This window comes from Musca autumnalis, unplaced genomic scaffold (assembly GCF_047663935.1).
Source record: "Musca autumnalis isolate F117 unplaced genomic scaffold, ASM4766393v1 scaffold_2, whole genome shotgun sequence".
In the NCBI taxonomy this organism is placed as follows: Eukaryota; Metazoa; Arthropoda; class Insecta; order Diptera; family Muscidae; genus Musca; species Musca autumnalis.
Window position 1 is genome coordinate 37,851,424 of NW_027411755.1, and position 19,146 is coordinate 37,870,569.

General features: G+C 31.0%; 1 protein-coding gene across 1 annotated transcript in view; it reads left to right on the plus strand.

Annotated features, from left to right (window-relative positions):
* The first annotated feature begins 8,743 nt into the window (after nucleotides 1-8,743).
* Kr-h1 (Kruppel homolog 1) overlaps nucleotides 8,744-19,146 on the plus strand; it is a 94,086-nt gene continuing 83,683 nt past the window's right edge. Inside the window, exon 1 of the mRNA XM_073967559.1 lies at nucleotides 8,744-10,316. The gene's annotated coding sequence lies outside the window, so the exon portion shown is untranslated. The remainder of the gene's footprint in view (nucleotides 10,317-19,146) is intronic.

Here is a 19,146-nt window from a genome sequence, read left to right on the forward strand (position 1 = left end):
TTCTTTCAGAAAGGGATTATAGAAGCACCCTTTCTTTCAGAAAGGGATTATAGAAGCACCCTTTCTTTCAGAAAGGGATTATAGAAGCACCCTTTCTTTCAGAAAAGGGATTATAGAAGCACCCTTTCTTTCAGAAAGGGATTATAGAAGCACCTTTTCTTTCAGAAAGGGATTATAGAAGCACCCTTTCTTTCAGAAAGGGATTATAGAAGCACCCTTTCTTTCAGAAAGGGATTATAGAAGCACCCTTTCTTTCAGAAAGGGATTATAGAAGCACCCTTTCTTTCAGAAAGGGATTATAGAAGCACCCTTTCTTTCAGAAAGGGATTATAGAAGCACCCTTTCTTTCAGAAAGGGATTATAGAAGCACCCTTTCTTTCAGAAAGGGATAATAGAAGCACCCTTTCTTTCAGAAAGGAATTATAGAAGCACCCTTTCTTTCAGAAAGGGATTATAGAAGCACCCTTTCTTTCAGAAAGGAATTATAGAAGCACCCTTTCTTTCAGAAAGGGATTATAGAAGCACCCTTTCTTTCAGAAAGGGATTATAGAAGCACCCTTTCTTTCAGAAAGGGATTATAGAAGCACCCTTTCTTTCAGAAAGGGATTATAGAAGCACCCTTTCTTTCAGAAAGGGATTATAGAAGCACCCTTTCTTTCAGAAAGGGATTATAGAAGCACCCTTTCTTTCAGAAAGGGATTATAGAAGCACCCTTTCTTTCAGAAAGGGATTATAGAAGCACCCTTTCTTTCAGAAAGGGATTATAGAAGCACCCTTTCTTTCAGAAAGGGATTATAGAAGCACCCTTTCTTTCAGAAAGGGATTATAGAAGCACCCTTTCTTTCAGAAAGGGATTATAGAAGCACCCTTTCTTTCAGAAAGGGATTATAGAAGCACCCTTTCTTTCAGAAAGGGATTATAGAAGCACCCTTTCTTTCAGAAAGGGATTATAGAAGCACCCTTTCTTTCAGAAAGGATTATAGAAGCACCCTTTCTTTCAGAAAGGGATTATAGAAGCACCCCTTTCTTTCAGAAAGGGATTATAGAAGCACCCTTTCTTTCAGAAAGGGATTATAGAAGCACCCTTTCTTTCAGAAAGGGATTATAGAAGCACCCTTTCTTTCAGAAAGGGATTATAGAAGCACCCTTTCTTTCAGAAAGGGATTATAGAAGCACCCTTTCTTTCAGAAAGGGATTATAGAAGCACCCTTTCTTTCAGAAAGGGATTATAGAAGCACCCTTTCTTTCAGAAAGGGATTATAGAAGCACCCTTTCTTTCAGAAAGGGATTATAGAAGCACCCTTTCTTTCAGAAAGGGATTATAGAAGCACCCTTTCTTTCAGAAAGGGATTATAGAAGCACCCTTTCTTTCAGAAAGGGATTATAGAAGCACCCTTTCTTTCAGAAAGGGATTATAGAAGCACCCTTTCTTTCAGAAAGGGATTATAGAAGCACCCTTTCTTTCAGAAAGGGATTATAGAAGCACCCTTTCTTTCAGAAAGGGATTATAGAAGCACCCTTTCTTTCAGAAAGGGATTATAGAAGCACCCTTTCTTTCAGAAAGGGATTATAGAAGCACCCTTTCTTTCAGAAAGGGATTATAGAAGCACCCTTTCTTTCAGAAAGGGATTATAGAAGCACCCTTTCTTTCAGAAAGGGATTATAGAAGCACCCTTTCTTTCAGAAAGGGATTATAGAAGCACCCTTTCTTTCAGAAAGGGATTATAGAAGCACCCTTTCTTTCAGAAAGGGATTATAGAAGCACCCTTTCTTTCAGAAAGGGATTATAGAAGCACCCTTTCTTTCAGAAAGGGATTATAGAAGCACCCTTTCTTTCAGAAAGGGATTATAGAAGCACCCTTTCTTTCAGAAAGGGATTATAGAAGCACCCTTTCTTTCAGAAAGGGATTATAGAAGCACCCTTTCTTTCAGAAAGGGATTATAGAAGCACCCTTTCTTTCAGAAAGGGATTATAGAAGCACCCTTTCTTTCAGAAAGGGATTATAGAAGCACCCTTTCTTTCAGAAAGGGATTATAGAAGCACCCTTTCTTTCAGAAAGGGATTATAGAAGCACCCTTTCTTTCAGAAAGGGATTAATAGAAGCACCCTTTCTTTCAGAAAGGGATTATAGAAGCACCCTTTCTTTCAGAAAGGGATTATAGAAGCACCCTTTCTTTCAGAAAGGGATTATAGAAGCACCCTTTCTTTCAGAAAGGGATTATAGAAGCACCCTTTCTTTCAAAAAGGGATAATAGAAGCACCCTTTCTTTCAGAAAGGGATTATAGAAGCACCCTTTCTTTCAGAAAGGGATTATAGAAGCACCCTTTCTTTCAGAAAGGGATTATAGAAGCACCCTTTCTTTCAGAAAGGGATTATAGAAGGCACCCTTTCTTTCAGAAAGGGATTATAGATGCACCCTTTCTTTCAGAAAGGGATTATAGAAGCACCTTTTCTTTCAGAAAGGGATTATAGAAGCACCCTTTCTTTCAGAAAGGGATTATAGATGCACCCTTTCTTTCAGAAAGGGATTATAGAAGCACCTTTTCTTTCAGAAAGGGATTATAGAAGCACCCTTTCTTTCAGAAAGGGATTATAGAAGCACCCTTTCTTTCAGAAAGGGATTATAGAAGCACCCTTTCTTTCAGAAAGGGATTATAGAGCACCCTTTCTTTCAGAAAGGGATTATAGATGCACCCTTTCTTTCAGAAAGGGATTATAGATGCACCCTTTCTTTCAGAAAGGGATTATAGAAGCACCTTTTCTTTCAGAAAGGGATTATAGAAGAACCCTTTCTTTCAGAAAGGGATTATAGAAGCACCCTTTCTTTCAGAAAGGGATTATAGAAGCACCCTTTCTTTCAGAAAGGGATTATAGAAGCACCTTTTCTTTCAGAAAGGGATTATAGAAGCACCCTTTCTTTCAGAAAGGATTATAGAAGCACCCTTTCTTTCAGAAAGGGATTATAGAAGCACCCTTTCTTTCAGAAAGGGATTATAGAAGCACCCTTTCTTTCAGAAAGGGATTATAGAAGCACCCTTTCTTTCAGAAAGGGATTATAGAAGCACCCTTTCTTTCAGAAATGGATTATAGAAGCACCCTTTCTTTCAGAAAGGGATTATAGAAGCACCCTTTCTTTCAGAAAGGGATTATAGAAGCACCCTTTCTTTTAGAAAGGGATTATAGAAGCACCCTTTCTTCAGAAAGGGATTATAGAAGCACCCTTTCTTTTAGAAAGGGATTATAGAAGCACCCTTTCTTTCAGAAAGGGATTATAGAAGCACCCTTTCTTTCAGAAAGGGATTATAGAAGCACCCTTTCTTTCAGAAAGGGATTATAGAAGCACCCTTTCTTTCAGAAAGGGATTATAGAAGCACCCTTTCTTTCAGAAAGGGATTATAGAAGCACCCTTTCTTTCAGAAAGGGATTATAGAAGCACCCTTTCTTTCAGAAAAGGGATTATAGAAGCACCCTTTCTTTCAGAAAGGGATTATAGATGCACCCTTTCTTTCAGAAAGGGATTATAGAAGCACCTTTTCTTTCAGAAAGGGATTATAGAAGCACCCTTTCTTTCAGAAAGGGATTATAGAAGCACCCTTTCTTTCAGAAAGGGATTATAGAAGCACCCTTTCTTTCAGAAAGGGATTATAGAAGCACCCTTTCTTTCAGAAAGGGATTATAGAAGCACCCTTTCTTTCAGAAAGGGATTATAGAAGCACCCTTTCTTTCAGAAAGGGATTATAGAAGCACCCTTTCTTTCAGAAAGGGATTATAGAAGCACCCTTTCTTTCAGAAAGGGATTATAGAAGCACCCTTTCTTTCAGAAAGGGATTATAGAAGCACCCTTTCTTTCAGAAAGGGATTATAGAAGCACCCTTTCTTTCAGAAAGGGATTATAGAAGCACCCTTTCTTTCAGAAAGGGATTATAGAAGCACCCTTTCTTTCAGAAAGGGATTATAGAAGCACCCTTTCTTTCAGAAAGGGATTATAGAAGCACCCTTTCTTTCAGAAAGGGATTATAGAAGCACCCTTTCTTTCAGAAAGGGATTATAGAAGCACCCTTTCTTTCAGAAAGGGATTATAGAAGCACCCTTTCTTTCGGAAAGGGATTATAGAAGCACCCTTTCTTTCAGAAAGGGATTATAGAAGCACCCTTCCTTTCAGAAAGGGATTATAGAAGCACCCTTCCTTTCAGAAAGGGATTATAGAAGCACCCTTCCTTTCAGAAAGGGATTATAGAAGCACCCTTTCTTTCAGAAAGGGATTATAGAAGCACCCTTTCTTTCAGAAAGGATTATAGAAGCACCCTTTCTTTCAGAAAGGGATTATAGAAGCACCCTTTCTTTCAGAAAGGTTCTATAGAAGCACCCTTTCTTTCAGAAAGGTTTATAGAAGCACCCTTTCTTTCAGAAAGGTTCCATAGAAGCACCCTTTCTTTCAGAAAGGTTCTATAGAAGCACCCTTTCTTTCAGAAAGGTTCTATAGAAGCACCCTTTCTTTCAGAAAGGTTCTATAGAAGCACCCTTTCTTTCAGAAAGGTTCTATAGAAGCACCCTTTCTTTCAGAAAGGGTCTATAGAAGCACCCTTTCTTTCAGAAAGGTTCTATAGAAGCACCCTTTCTTTCAGAAAGGTTCTATAGAAGCACCCTTTCTTTCAGAAAGATTCTATAGAAGCACCCTTTCTTTCAGAAAGGTTCTATAGAAGCACCCTTTCTTTCAGAAAGGTTCTATAGAAGCACCCTTTTCTTTCAGAAAGGTTTCTATAGAAGCACCTTATAGAAGCACCCTTTCTTTCAGAAGCACCCTTTCTTTCAGAAAGGTTCTATAGAAGGGTTTATCGAAGCAACCTTTCTTACAGAAGGGGTCTCTTGGAGGACCCTTTCTTTCAGAAAGGGTCTATCGGAGCACCCTTTCTTTCCGAAAGGGGAGGACCCTTTCTTTCAGAAAGGGTCTATCGGAGCACCCTTTTTTTCAAAATGTCTATAAGAGCACCCTTTTTTTCAAAATGTCTATAAGAGCACCCTTTTTTTCAAATGTCTATAAGAGCACCCTTTCTTTCCGAAAGGGTCTATCGAGCACCCTTTCTTTCCGAAAGGGTCTATCGAGCACCCTTTCTTTAAGAAAGGCTTTATCGAAGCACTCTTTCTTTTAGAAAGGCTCTATCGAAGCACCCTTTCTTTAAGAAAGGGTATATCGATGCACCCTTTCTTTAAGAAAGGCTCTATCGAAGCACCCTTTCTTTAAGAAAGGCTCTATTGAAGCACCCTTTCTTTAAGAAAAGCTCTATCGAAGCACCCTTTCTTTAAGAAAGGCTCTATGGAAGCACCCTTTCTTTAAGAAAGGCTCTATCGAAGCACCCTCTCTTTTAGAAAGGCTCTATCGAAGCACCCTTTCTTTAAGAAAGGCTCTATCGAAGCACCCTTTCTTTAAGAAAGGCTCTATCGAAGCACCCTTTCTTTAAGAAAGGCTCTTATCGAAGCACCCTTTCTTTAAGAAAGGCTCTATCGAAGCACCCTTTCTTTAAGAAAGGCTCTATCGAAGCACCCTTTCTTTAAGAAAGGCTCTATCGAAGCACCCTTTCTTTAAGAAAGGCTCTATTGAAGCACCCTTTCTTTAAGAAAAGCTCTATCGAAGCACCCTTTCTTTAAGAAAGGCTCTATGGAAGCACCCTTTCTTTAAGAAAGGCTCTATCGAAGCACCCTCTCTTTTAGAAAGGCTCTATCGAAGCACCCTTTCTTTAAGAAAGGCTCTATCGAAGCACCCTTTCTTTAAGAAAGGCTCTATCGAAGCATCCTTTCTTTAAGAAAGGCTCTATCGAAGCACCCTTTCTTTAAGAAAGGGTATATCGAAGCACCCTTTCTTTAAGAAAGGCTCTATCGAAGCACCCTTTCTTTAAGAAAGGCTCTATCGAATTACCCTTTCTTTAAGAAAGGGTATATCGAAGCACCCTTTCTTTTAGAAAGGGTATATCGAAGCACCCTTTCTTTTAGAAAGGGTATATCGAAGCACCCTTTCTTTAAGAAAGGGTATATCGAAGCACCCTTTCTTTCAGAAAGGGACTATAGAAGCACACCTTCATTAAGAAAGGCTCTATAGCAGCACCCTTTCTTTAAGAAAGGCTCTATCGAAGCACTCTTTCTTTTAGAAAGGCTCTATCGAAGCACCCTTTCTTTAATGCCATTTTAATGATGAAATCCTTTGTGCTTTACTGTAAATTAGAACCCTTTTTCGAGAAAAGAAATACGCATACAGATGATGATACCTCAACGGTTCTATAGAAGCACCCTTTCTTTCAGAAAAGTTCTATAGAAGCACCCTTTCTTTCAGAAAGGTTCTATAGAAGCACCCTTTCTTTCAGAAAGGTTCTATAGAAGCACCCTTTCTTTCAGAAAGGTTCTATAGAAGCACCCTTTCTTTCAGAAAGGTTCTATAGAAGCACCCTTTCTTTCAGAAAGGTTCTATAGAAGCACCCTTTCTTTCAGAAAGGTTCTATAGAAGCACCCTTTCTTTCAGAAAGGTTCTATAGAAGCACCCTTTCTTTCAGAAAGGTTCTATAGAAGCACCCTTTCTTTCAGAAAGGTTCTATAGAAGCACCTTTTCTTTCAGAAAGGTTCTATAGAAGCACCCTTTCTTTCAGAAGCACCCTTTCTTTCAGAAAGGTTCTATAGAAGGGTTTATCGAAGCAACCTTTCTTACAGAAGGGGTCTCTTGAAGGACCCTTTCTTTCAGAAAGGGTCTATCGGAGCACCCTTTCTTTCAAAACGTCTATAAGAGCACCCTTTCTTTCCGAAAGGGGAGGACCCTTTCTTTCAGAAAGGGTCTATAGGAGCACCCTTTTTTTCAAAATGTCTATAAGAGCACCCTTTCTTTCCGAAAGGGTCTATCGAGCACCCTTTCTTTCCGAAAGGGTCTATCGAGCACCCTTTCTTTCCGAAAGGGTCTATCGAGCACCCTTTCTTTAAGAAAGGCTTTATCGAAGCACTCTTTCTTTTAGAAAGGCTCTATCGAAGCACCCTTTCTTTAAGAAAGGGTATATCGATGCACCCTTTCTTTAAGAAAGGCTCTATCGAAGCACCCTTTCTTTAAGAAAGGCTCTATTGAAGCACCCTTTCTTTAAGAAAAGCTCTATCGAAGCACCCTTTCTTTAAGAAAGGCTCTATCGAAGCACCCTTTCTTTAAGAAAGGCTCTATGGAAGCACCCTTTCTTTAAGAAAGGCTCTATCGAAGCACCCTCTCTTTTAGAAAGGCTCTATCGAAGCACCCTTTCTTTAAGAAAGGCTCTATCGAAGCACCCTTTCTTTAAGAAAGGCTCTATCGAAGCACCCTTTCTTTAAGAAAGGCTCTATCGAAGCACCCTTTCTTTAAGAAAGGCTCTATCGAAGCACCCTTTCTTTAAGAAAGGCTCTATCGAAGCACCCTTTCTTTAAGAAAGGCTCTATCGAAGCACCCTTTCTTTAAGAAAGGCTCTATCGAAGCACCCTTTCTTTAAGAAAGGCTCTATCGAAGCACCCTTTCTTTAAGAAAGGCTCTACCGAAGCACCCTTTCTTTAAGAAAGGCTCTATCGAAGCACCCTTTCTTTAAGAAAGGCTCTATCGAAGCACCCTTTCTTTAAGAAAGGCTCTATCGAAGCACCCTTTCTTTAAGAAAGGGTATATCGAAGCACCCTTTCTTTAAGAAAGGCTCTATCGAAGCACCCTTTCTTTAAGAAAGGCTCTATCGAATTACCCTTTCTTTAAGAAAGGGTATATCGAAGCACCCTTTCTTTTAGAAAGGGTATATCGAAGCACCCTTTCTTTTAGAAAGGGTATATCGAAGCACCCTTTCTTTAAGAAAGGGTATATCGAAGCACCCTTTCTTTCAGAAAGGGACTATAGAAGCACACCTTCATTAAGAAAGGCTCTATAGCAGCACCCTTTCTTTAAGAAAGGCTCTATCGAAGCACTATTTCTTTTAGAAAGGCTCTATCGAAGCACCCTTTGTTTAAGAAAGGCTCTATCGAAGCACCCTTTCTTTCAGAAAGGGACTATAGAAGCACACCTTCATTAAGAAAGGCTCTATAGCAGCACCCTTTCTTTAAGAAAGGCTCTATCGAAGCACTCTTTCTTTTAGAAAGGCTCTATCGAAGCACCCTTTCTTTAATGCCATTTTAATGATGAAATCCTTTGTGCTTTACTGTAAATTAGAACCCTTTTTCGAGAAAAGAAATACGCATACAGATGATGATACCTCAACAGTTCGCACTAAGAAGCAAAAATACGCATACTTTGAAAAATACAATATTTTTTGTTAAGAAATTCTAACTGCAACATTTTTACAAATACAACAACGACAAGCTAAAAATACTCACACACAAGCACACAATATTCGCAAAAAGGATACAAAGTTTGCGGCAACGTTGACGAAAAGCAATGAGCAACTGCGCAGCGACATCATATTCATTGACTGGCCCAAAAGCCAGCAGCAACAATAACAACATGTTTTGTACTGTTCTCATCACATGAGCAGCAGAGTAAAAAAGCGGCAACAGAAAGCTTTGGATGACAATTTATTGGGTGGACGTTGGGGAGGTGGAGCAGAAAAGGGAGAATGATGGAGGATTTTTGGTAGGCGGCTTTGGGGGAGAATATTATACTTCCCCTACTCATACTCTCTCCGCCATCAAGAATAATTTGTTGCTCACTCTCCAAAATTAAAACAAAAACACGGGGCTCGATAAAAAAATACTGAAACACACACACACCCGTCAGAGGGGCCAACAACATCGATTTCATTCAGTTTGTTAGTTCATCGGTAGATGATAAGAAGCCCATCTCTCATTGTGTTTGTGTGTAATGTGGATACTCGACAGAGCAAAAGCAAAACCAACAATCAAACATACATTTGTGTGGATGTATTTAACAAACGCCGCCTAAGAACCCAACCAAAGTAAATGTTGTTGACTGAGTCTGCCTTGCCAGTCCACACATCAGTCCGACCAGCCAGCCAGCGATATTATTTGTTTGTGTGGTGCCTCTGTATGCGTTTGGATTGTTCTCAGCAAAGCTTTATCGCTCTGTTCTTCCGACGTTGGCGGTACACATACACTACTGGGCGGCTGGCTATTCTTTTTCATAACGCTATGCCGCAATGTATTTCAAACTGAACTCGCAACGCGTTAACAACACAGAAAACTGAAAATTTAATTAACGTAATTTTTTGTGTTTTTTTCAATAGAAAGAATCACAAAACACAACGGACTGCAAAATAACAGAAAAACGTTCTAACGCCCGAGACGTTCTAAAGAAGAAAAAAAAACTGCTCCAACGGATTAATTAAATTAATTTAAAAAAATTAATTAAATTTGGTGGGAATAATTAAAAAATTAATAAAAAAAAATTAATAAAAAATTGATCTCATTTCCAAAAAAATATAAACAACAACACAAAATTATTTTAAGAAATGCCTTAAAGTTTTTTAGTTTGTATAACAATTAAAACAAAAAAATTAAGAGAAATTTATTAAAAAATTTTAATTGAATTAAAAAGGAAGGAATTTATGTGAAAATAATTAAATAAAGAAACAAAATAAATTATTAAAAAAAATTATTTGAAAACAAAACAATAAAGGTGCAATTTAAACAAAAATAAAAAGATAAATATTTAATAAAAAATTAAAGAGAAAATAAGACAAAAAATAATAATCCAAGTGTTCCAAAATTAAAAAAAAAAAATAATTAGAACAAAACATATTATTTCCTAAATATTTAAAAAAAAATTAATGTGAACCATAAAAAATATTAACAACAAATATTTGCAGTGTATGTTAAATAATTTTAAAAACTAAAATAAAAAACCATTTCTGCAATAAAAAGAAATTATTGAAAAAAAATATATTTGTGAAGAACAAAATATACATATAAAAATTATAAATATAGTTCAAAACATCAGAAAACATACTTTTTTTAAAGTGAATCATTTCCAAAAAATTTATTTAAAAAAATAAATAAATTCAAAGAAAATAAAAAAATATTAGAAAAAAAATATTTATTTTCTAAACTAGAAAAAAAAATTCCAGAAAGTGGAAATAAAAGCATAAAAAATTCATAGAAAATTAAAAAGTATTTAAAAGAATTTTTTTTGTGCAACAAACCAAAAAAAAAACTACACTGAAAGAAATATTGTGCTATTTTTCAACACAGACCAATGCCAATAATTTCTCAATAATTTTCCAAAAACTCCAAAAATTTAAACCAAGACTGAATTATCGCTGCATATGGATATAGAATAGCCGCGGAGAAGCCAATAAAGCAAAGGATTATATACACTGAAAATAAAAAGTAAGTAAAACAAAGTATGACATCAAACTAGGTTAGTCTGAAAACAGACTAAGTTCTTTAGATCAAACTAAGGTATTCCTGATATCAGGAAATGCAATCCTAATCAGACTGAGGTTGTCTGTGATAGTCTGACATGAGACGAAAGAATCTGACATGAGACTAAAGAGTCTGACATCAGACTAAAGTAGTCGGATATCAGACCAAGGTAGTCTGACCTGAGACTGAAGTTGTCTGATATCAGACTAAGGAGTCTGACTTCAGACTAAGGTAGTCTGATATCAGACAAAGGTAGTCTGACATGAGACTAATGTTGACAGAGGTTGTCTGACATGAGACGAAAGAATCTGACATGGGACTAAAGAGTCTGCCATCAGAGTAAAGTAGTCGGATAGCAGAATAAGGTAGTCTAATATTAGACTAAGATAGTCCGACCTGAGACTAAAGAGTCTGACATCAGACTAAAGTAGTCGGATATCAGACTAAGGTAGTCTAATATCAGACTAATGTTGTCTGACCTGAGATTAAAGTTGTCTGATATCAGAATAAGGAGTCTGACATCAGACTAAAGTAATCGGATATCAGACTAAGATAGTCCGACCTGAGACTAAAGTTGTCTGATATCATACTAAAGAGTTTGACATCATTCTAAAGTAGTCTGACATCAGACCAAAAAGTCTAAAGTAGTATGATATCAGACGAAGGTAGTCTAATAAAAGACTAAGGTAGTCTCACCTGAGACTAAAGTTGTCTGATATCAGATTAACGTAGTCCGATATTAGACTAAGGTAGTCTGATATTAGACTAAGGTAGTCTAATTCAGACTAAGGTAGTCTGGCATGATACTAAAGTTGTCTGATATCAGACTAAATAGTCTGACATCAGTCTGAAGTAGTCTGACATCAGACTAAAGTAGTCTGTCATCAGACTAAAGAGTCTGACGTCAGGCTAAAGTAGTCTGATATCAAACTAAGGTAGTCTAATATCAGACTAAGATAGCCCGACCTGAGACTAAAGTTGTCTGATATCATACTAAAGAGTCTGACATCATTCTAAAGTAGTCTGACATCAGACCAAAGAGTCTAAAGTAGTCTGATATCAGACTAAGGTAGTCTGACCTGAGACTAAAGTTGTCTGATATCAGATTAAGGTAGTCTGATATCAGATTAAGGTAGTCTAATTCAGACTAAGGTAGTCTGGCATGAGACTAAAGTTGTCTGATATCAGACTAAGGAGTCTGACTTCAGACTAAAGTAGTCTGATATCAGACAAAGGTAGTCTGACATGAGACTAAAGTTGACAGAGGTTGTCTGACATGCGACTGAGATTGTCTGACATGAGACCAAAGAATCTGCATGAGACTAAAGAGTCTGACATCAGACTAAAGTAGTCGGATATCAGACTAAGATAGTCCGACCTGAGACTAAAGTTGTCTGATATCATACTAAAGAGTCTGACATCATTTTAAAGTAGTCTGACATCAGACCAAAAAGTCTAAAGTAGTATGATATCAGACTAAGGTAGTCTAATGTCAGACTAATGTAGTCTGACCTGAGACTAAAGTTGTCTGATATCAGACTAATGAGTCTGACATCAGACTAAGGAGTCTGACATCAAACTAAAGTAGTCTGATATCAGACAAAGGTAGTCTGACCTGAGACTAAAGTTGACAGAGGTTGTCTGACATGCGACTGAGATTGTCTGATATGAGACGAAAGAATCTGACATGAGACTAAAGAGTCTGCCATCAGACTAAAGTAGTCGGATAGCAGACTAAGGTAGTCCAATATCACACTAAAATAGTCCGACCTGAGACAAAAGTTGTCTGGTATCAGACAAAGGAGTCTGACATCAAACTAAAGTAATCTGATATCAGACAAAGGTAGTCTGACCTGAGACTAAAGTTGTCTGATATCATACTAAAGAGTCTGACATCATTCTAAAGTAGTCTGACACCAGACCAAAGAGTCTAAAGTAGTCTGATATAAGACTAAGGTAGTCTAATAAAAGACTAAGGTAGTCTGACCTGAGACTAAAGTTGTCTGATATCAGATTAAGGTAGTCTGATATTACATTAAGGTAGTCTGGCATGAGACTAAAGTTGTCTGACATCAGACTAAAAAGTCTGACATCAGTGTAAAGTAGTCTGACATCAAAGTCTGATTTGTTTTTGAAAAAAAAAAAAATATATATATATATATATATATATATATATATTCTAATTATATTAATTAAAACGAGCTTCGAAACAGAGGGCAGCGGCACTAGATCGACGCTTTGCAAAAATATTGTTATTGTTGTAATAGCTTTAAATATTATTTATCCTGATGATGTCTTTCGAAGAAAGACGAAATATTGAATAAAATAATAAATAAATAAAAACGACAACATCAAGACCTCGAGCTCGTTTTAATTAATATAATTAGAATATTTAAAATAAAGGTCGAAGTAAATAATCAAAAATCGTAAATATATATATATATATATATATTTATATATATATATATATATATATATATATATATATATATATATATATATATGGCGAATAACAAAATTCCTTTACAATTCCATTTGAAAAAAATTAAAAAATTTTTTTACGAGCACATCTACGATTTTTGGTACAGAGGTAGAGGAAAAAAATCCGGTTTCAAATCTGCTCGCGTTCACGAAATTGGCCAATGCGCGCGAAAGTTATAGCGGTTTTTATTCTCATATAAAGAAAAAATATTTAAAAATATCTTTTTTGTTGTTATGAGAAAATGTATGCATAAATCGTTAACAGCAGTCCATATCTATTCGTAGATGTTTAAATAGTTATTAAATTTATTATTATTTTCGCGGAAAGTCAACAAATAATAAAAAAATTTTGAAGTAAATCCAAATTATCCTGTCCCAGAATCCGTACAAACCCTCAAAAATAAATTAAAGAATATATGCGGAATCTAGACAATGCGTAGAAAAATATGATACCAAATTTATAGAGATTGGGTACATAAATTGCATATTATAGCAACAACAAAAGAGAAAAACTTATTGTTGGAAAATATTGTTGCAAATATTTTTTTGGTTTGATTCTAAAAATTAGAAAAAAATATTTGGGAGTTCTCCAACTATTTTGCTAAAATCCCATAGAATAATGAATGTATACAGTTAAAACTTCATCAAAAAATATGGTTTACCATCGGGAGAGTTTAACTGATTACTGTGATAACTTATAAGAGTAGGAAATTAAGAGTAATATTGAAATTACAATCATTCAATTAATATTAAAATTAAAAAGCCAGTTATTCGCGAATTAGTTAAAGTCGGTTGATGCGCATCCGTTTTTGGATACAGCGAATCAATCTCTTTCAAAATTTATGCATATTTCGATGTTTCACTCAGGGGCCATTGTGTGCCACCAGTTGCATCATACACTGCAAAAAACCTTAAAGTTGGTGAAAGTCGCGTCATATGCATACGATTTTAATGCGCATCCGGTTTCGTCAGCGCCTATCAAAAATACGTCCAAATATACCAATTTTAATTAGATTCTTCAAGAACCGCGGATGTGCCTCCACATTCTATTTTTGGTGAAAAACCCATATTACACGCGAATCTCTGTAATTTATGACACGCGTTTTCGCAAATATTATAATCGCGTATAAAGGATTCCATTTACGTAAAAAAATTTCAAGAAAATCGCGGTTTAGTACGCGGATTTTTCGAAATAATTTTTTGCTGCTTTTCCTATTTTCAGGGTATCTATATCCGCAGTTTTAGTGGATGGATTCGCTCGCGGAAGGTCTCATTAGATCCGTCGTGTAAAAAAACTAAATTCACGCGGGGTACAAAGGAAATTGAATGGCACTTGTAAATTTTAAACGCAAAAAATAGGTTTTTTAAAAAAAATCATACATCAAATATTGGCCTTTAGACTCCAATTACTAGGATGCTGTAAGGAGCACACTCATGAGATATGCATTAAACGACGTAGAATCAAGAGTTTTATAATCCTAATGTTAGTTTTGAATATTATCTTGTTGCGCGTCCGAATTATTAAAACAATTCAAAAAACCCCGAAATTCCGGCTTCAAAATGTTAGCATCAATTTTAGGTGGATGCAGTGGATATATCGAAAAATGATACACTAGTATCATATTGCCCATGAAGTATTCTTTGAGTCTTTCTTTGGGCATATGTCTATAAAATGTAAGGTTAAGCCTAAAATCGGAAGGGAGCATAAAAAAACTTGTTGGCTTCAACCCATTTTTACCTATTTTTCTACATTGATGCCAACACAGCTTCCACGTAAATTAATTTTAATGGTCGACCTAATGGGATTCCTCCTAAAACACTTCAGTTTAAAGAATGTATATCATACTATATAGAATATGTTAACAGTTCGCGAATTCTGAAAGGGTGAAACTCGGATTCATCGATTGTAAAAAAATTTTGTTATTCGCCATATATATATGTAATTAGAAAAAGAAAAAAGTATTTTTACTTTTTTAATATACTTAAAAAATAAACAAAAATATAAATTACAAATAAAAATACTCATATAATTTTTTTTTTTGCAAAAACTTGCATTATTTATAATTAAATATTAGAAAACCCATTTTTGAAAAAATATTACTTTTTAGAATATAATTTAAAAAACAAAATAAAAATATAAATTACATATAAAAAATGGAAAATATAAATAACCAATAAAAAGTAAAATAGTCAGACTAAAATCTCACAGTCGTTGTTATAATATTTTATAAAAGTAATTTTGATTTTGAAAAAGTATAATTTAAAAAAAAAAAAATATTTAAAAAATATTTATACAAAAAAATGTAAATTACAAATCCAAATTAACCTTAATCTTGTCAGGCTTAATCGTTGTTTTAATATTTTACTGAAATAATTTTTATTTATTTTGATTTTAAAAAATATATAAATTTTGAAAAAAAAATGTTTTCGAAAATATCTTTTTTGGGAATAATCCCAGAGTCGTTGTTTAAATATTTTTTTATAAATTTTATTTATTTTGTCGTTGTGGTTGTTATAATATTTAAATAAAAAAAAAATTATTTTTTGATATTGAAAAAAAATAAAATTTTTGAAAAAAAATATTTAAAAAATATGTGTACAAAAAATGTAAATTACAAATTCAAAATAAAAGTTTGAGGCTTAATCCCAGAGTTGTTTTTATTTATTTTAATTTTGAAAAAATATAATTTTGAAAAAAAAATATTTAAAAATATGTATATAAAAAATGTAAATTAAAAATTAAAATTAACCTTGTCAGGCTTAATCGTTGTTTTAATATTTTACTGAAATAATTTTTATTTATTTTGATTTTAAAAATATATATATTTGGCAATAATCCCAGAGTCGTTGTTTTAATATTTTATTAATAAATTTTATTTATTTTTTCGTTGTTATAATATTTTAATAAAAAAAATATTTTTTGATATTGAAAAAAAAAATAAAATTTTTTAATTTAATTTATTTGACAAACACAGTAACCTAGCCCATAGGGCCATAAGCGGTTCCAAAAACAGCTATACAATTACTACTCTCAGTTACTTGAAAAAAAAAAAATTAAAAAATATGTTTATAAAAAATGTAAATTACAAATCCAAAATCAAAGTTTGAGGCTTAATACCAGAGTTGTTTGATTATTTTACTAAAATAATTTTTATTTATTTTGATTTTTAAATATATATATATATATTTTGAAAAAAAAATATTTAAAAAATATGTACATAAAAAATGTAAATTACAAATCCAAATTAACCTTAACCTTGTCAGGCTTAATCGTTGTTTTAATATTTTTCTGAAATAATTTTTATTTATTTTGATTTAAAAAAATATAAATTTTAAAAAAAAAATATTTTCGAAAAAATATATATAAATATATATATTTTTTTTTTTTGAATAATCCCAGAGTCGTTGTTTAAATATTTTATTAATAAAATTTTTGTTATAATATTTTATAAAAACAATTTTTAATTTTTTGATATTGAAAAAATGAATTTTTTTGTGCATAAAAAATATAAATTACAAATCCAAAATAAATGTGTGAAACTTAATACTAGAGTTGTTTGATTATTTTACTAAAATAATTTTTATTTATTTTGATTTTGAAAAAAATACTTAAAAAATGTTTATATAAAAAATTTTAATTGCAAATCCAAATTGACCTTGTCAGGCTTAATCGTTGGTTTAATATTTGACTGAAATAATTTTAATTTATTTTGATTTTAAAAAAATATAAATTTTGAAAGAAAAAAATATTTTCGAAAATATATTTTTTTGGAATAATCCCAGAGTTGTTGTTTAAATATTTTATTAATAAATTTTATTTATTTTGTCGTTGTTATAATATTTTATAAAAACAATTTTTATTTGTCTGATATTGAAAAAAAATACAATTTTTTGAAAAAAAAAATATTAAAAAATATATATGTATATATGTGTATATATAAAAATGTAAATTACGAATCCAAAATAAAAGTGTGAGGCTTAATACCAGAGTTGTTTGATTATTGTACGTAAATAATTTTTATTTATTTTGATTTTAAAAAATATAATTAAAAAAAATATTTAAAAAATATGTATATAAAAATGTAAATTACAAACCCAAATTAACCTTGTCAGGCTTAATCGTTGTTTTCATATTTTACTGAAATGATTTTTATTTATTTTGATTTTAAAAAATATAAATTAAAAAAAATATAAATAATTTTTTTTTTTTTTGCAATAATCCCAGAGTCGATATTTAAATATTATATTAATAAATTTTATTTATTTTGTCGTTGTTCTAATATTTTAATAAAACCATTTTTAATTTTTTGACATTGGAAAAAATACAATTTAAAAAAAATATTTAAAAAATATGTATATAAAATAAATGTGTGAAACTTAATACTAGAGTTGTTTGATTATTTTACTAAAAATAATTTTTATTTATTTTGATTTTGAAAAAAAAAACTTAAAAAATGTTTATATAAAAATTTAAATTACAAATCCAAATTAACCTTGTCAGGCTTAATCGTTGGTTTAATATTTGACAGAAATAATTTTAATTTATTTTGATTTTAAAAAATATAAATTTTGAAAGAAAAAAATATTTTCGAAAATATATTTTTTTTGGAATAATCCCAGAGTCGTTGTTTAAATATTTCATTAATAAATTTTATTTATTTTGTCGTTGTTTTAATATTTTAATAAAAAAAATTTATTTTTTTGATATTGAAAAAAATACAATTTTGAAAAAAAGTATTTAAAAAATATGTGTATAAAAAATGTAAATTACAAATCCAAAATAAAAGTGTGAAGCTTAATACCAGAGTTGTTTGATTATTTTACTAAAATAATTTTTATTTATTTTGATTTTGAAAAAAGTATAATTTTTGAAAAAAAAATATTTAAAAAATATGTATATAAAAAATGTAAATTACATGTCCAAATTAACCTTAACCTTGTCAGGCTTAATCTTTGTTTTAATATTTGACTGAAATAATTTTTATTCATTTTGATTTTTAAAAAATATAAATTTTGAAAGAAAAAATATTTTCGAAAATATATTTTTTTTGGAATAATCCCAGAGTTGTTGTTTAAATATTTCATTAATAAATTTTATTTATTTTGTCGTTGTTTTAATATTTTAATAAAACCATTTTAAATTTTTTGATATTGGAAAAAATACAATTTTTAAAAAAAATATTTAAAAAATATGTGTAAAAAAAAATGTAAATTACAAATCCAAAATAAAAGAGTGAAGCTTAATACCAGAGTTATTTGATTATTTTACTAAAATAATTTTTATTTTGTTTTCAATTTTTATTTATTTTGATTTTGAAAAAATATAATTTTTGAAAAAAAAAATATGTATATAAAAAAGGTAAATACAAATCCAAATTAACTTTGTCAGGCTTAATAGTTGTTTTAATATTTTACTGCAATAATTTTTATTTATTTTGATTTAAAAAAATATAAATTTTGAAAAAAAAAATATTTTCGAAAATATATTTTTGTTTCTGGGAATAATATTATTAATTTATTAATTTTTAAATATAAATAAATATTAATTTTATTATTAATTTTTAAATATAATTTAATTTTAAATTTACTATTAATTTTGAAATATAATAAATAAATAAATAAATAAATAAATAAATAAATAAATAAATAAATAAAAAATAAATAAATAAATAAATTGATAAATAAATAAATAAATAAATACATAAATAAATAAATAAATAAATAAATAAATAAATAAATAAATAAATAAATAAATAAATAAATAAATAAATAAATAAATAAATAAATAAATAAATAAATAAATAATAAATAAATAAATAAAATAAAATAAAATAAAATAAAATAAAATAAAATAAAATAAAATAAAATAAAATAAAATAAAATAAAATAAAATAAAATAAAATAAAATAAAATAAAATAAAATAAAATAAAATAAAATAAAATAAAATAAAATAAAATAAAATAAAATAAAATAAAATAAAATAAAATAAAATAAAATAAAATAAAATAAAATAAAATAAAATAAAATAAAATAAAATAAAATAAAATAAATAAATAAATAAAAAAAATTTGAAACAAAAATATCTAAAAATTTAACATTGCCTCTGACTACATTGGCGAAAGTTACTCACATTCCAAATTTTAAGTCAGTCACTCTCTTTCTCTCTCTATCGCTATTTTATTTTTAATTTATTATTTTTATTTCATGTTTTACATCTTTAATTCTAAGTTTATTATTTTATAATCAATATTTTAAATTTATTTATATATTTTTTTTTATTTTAAATTTAATAGTGGATTTTATTCGACCTTT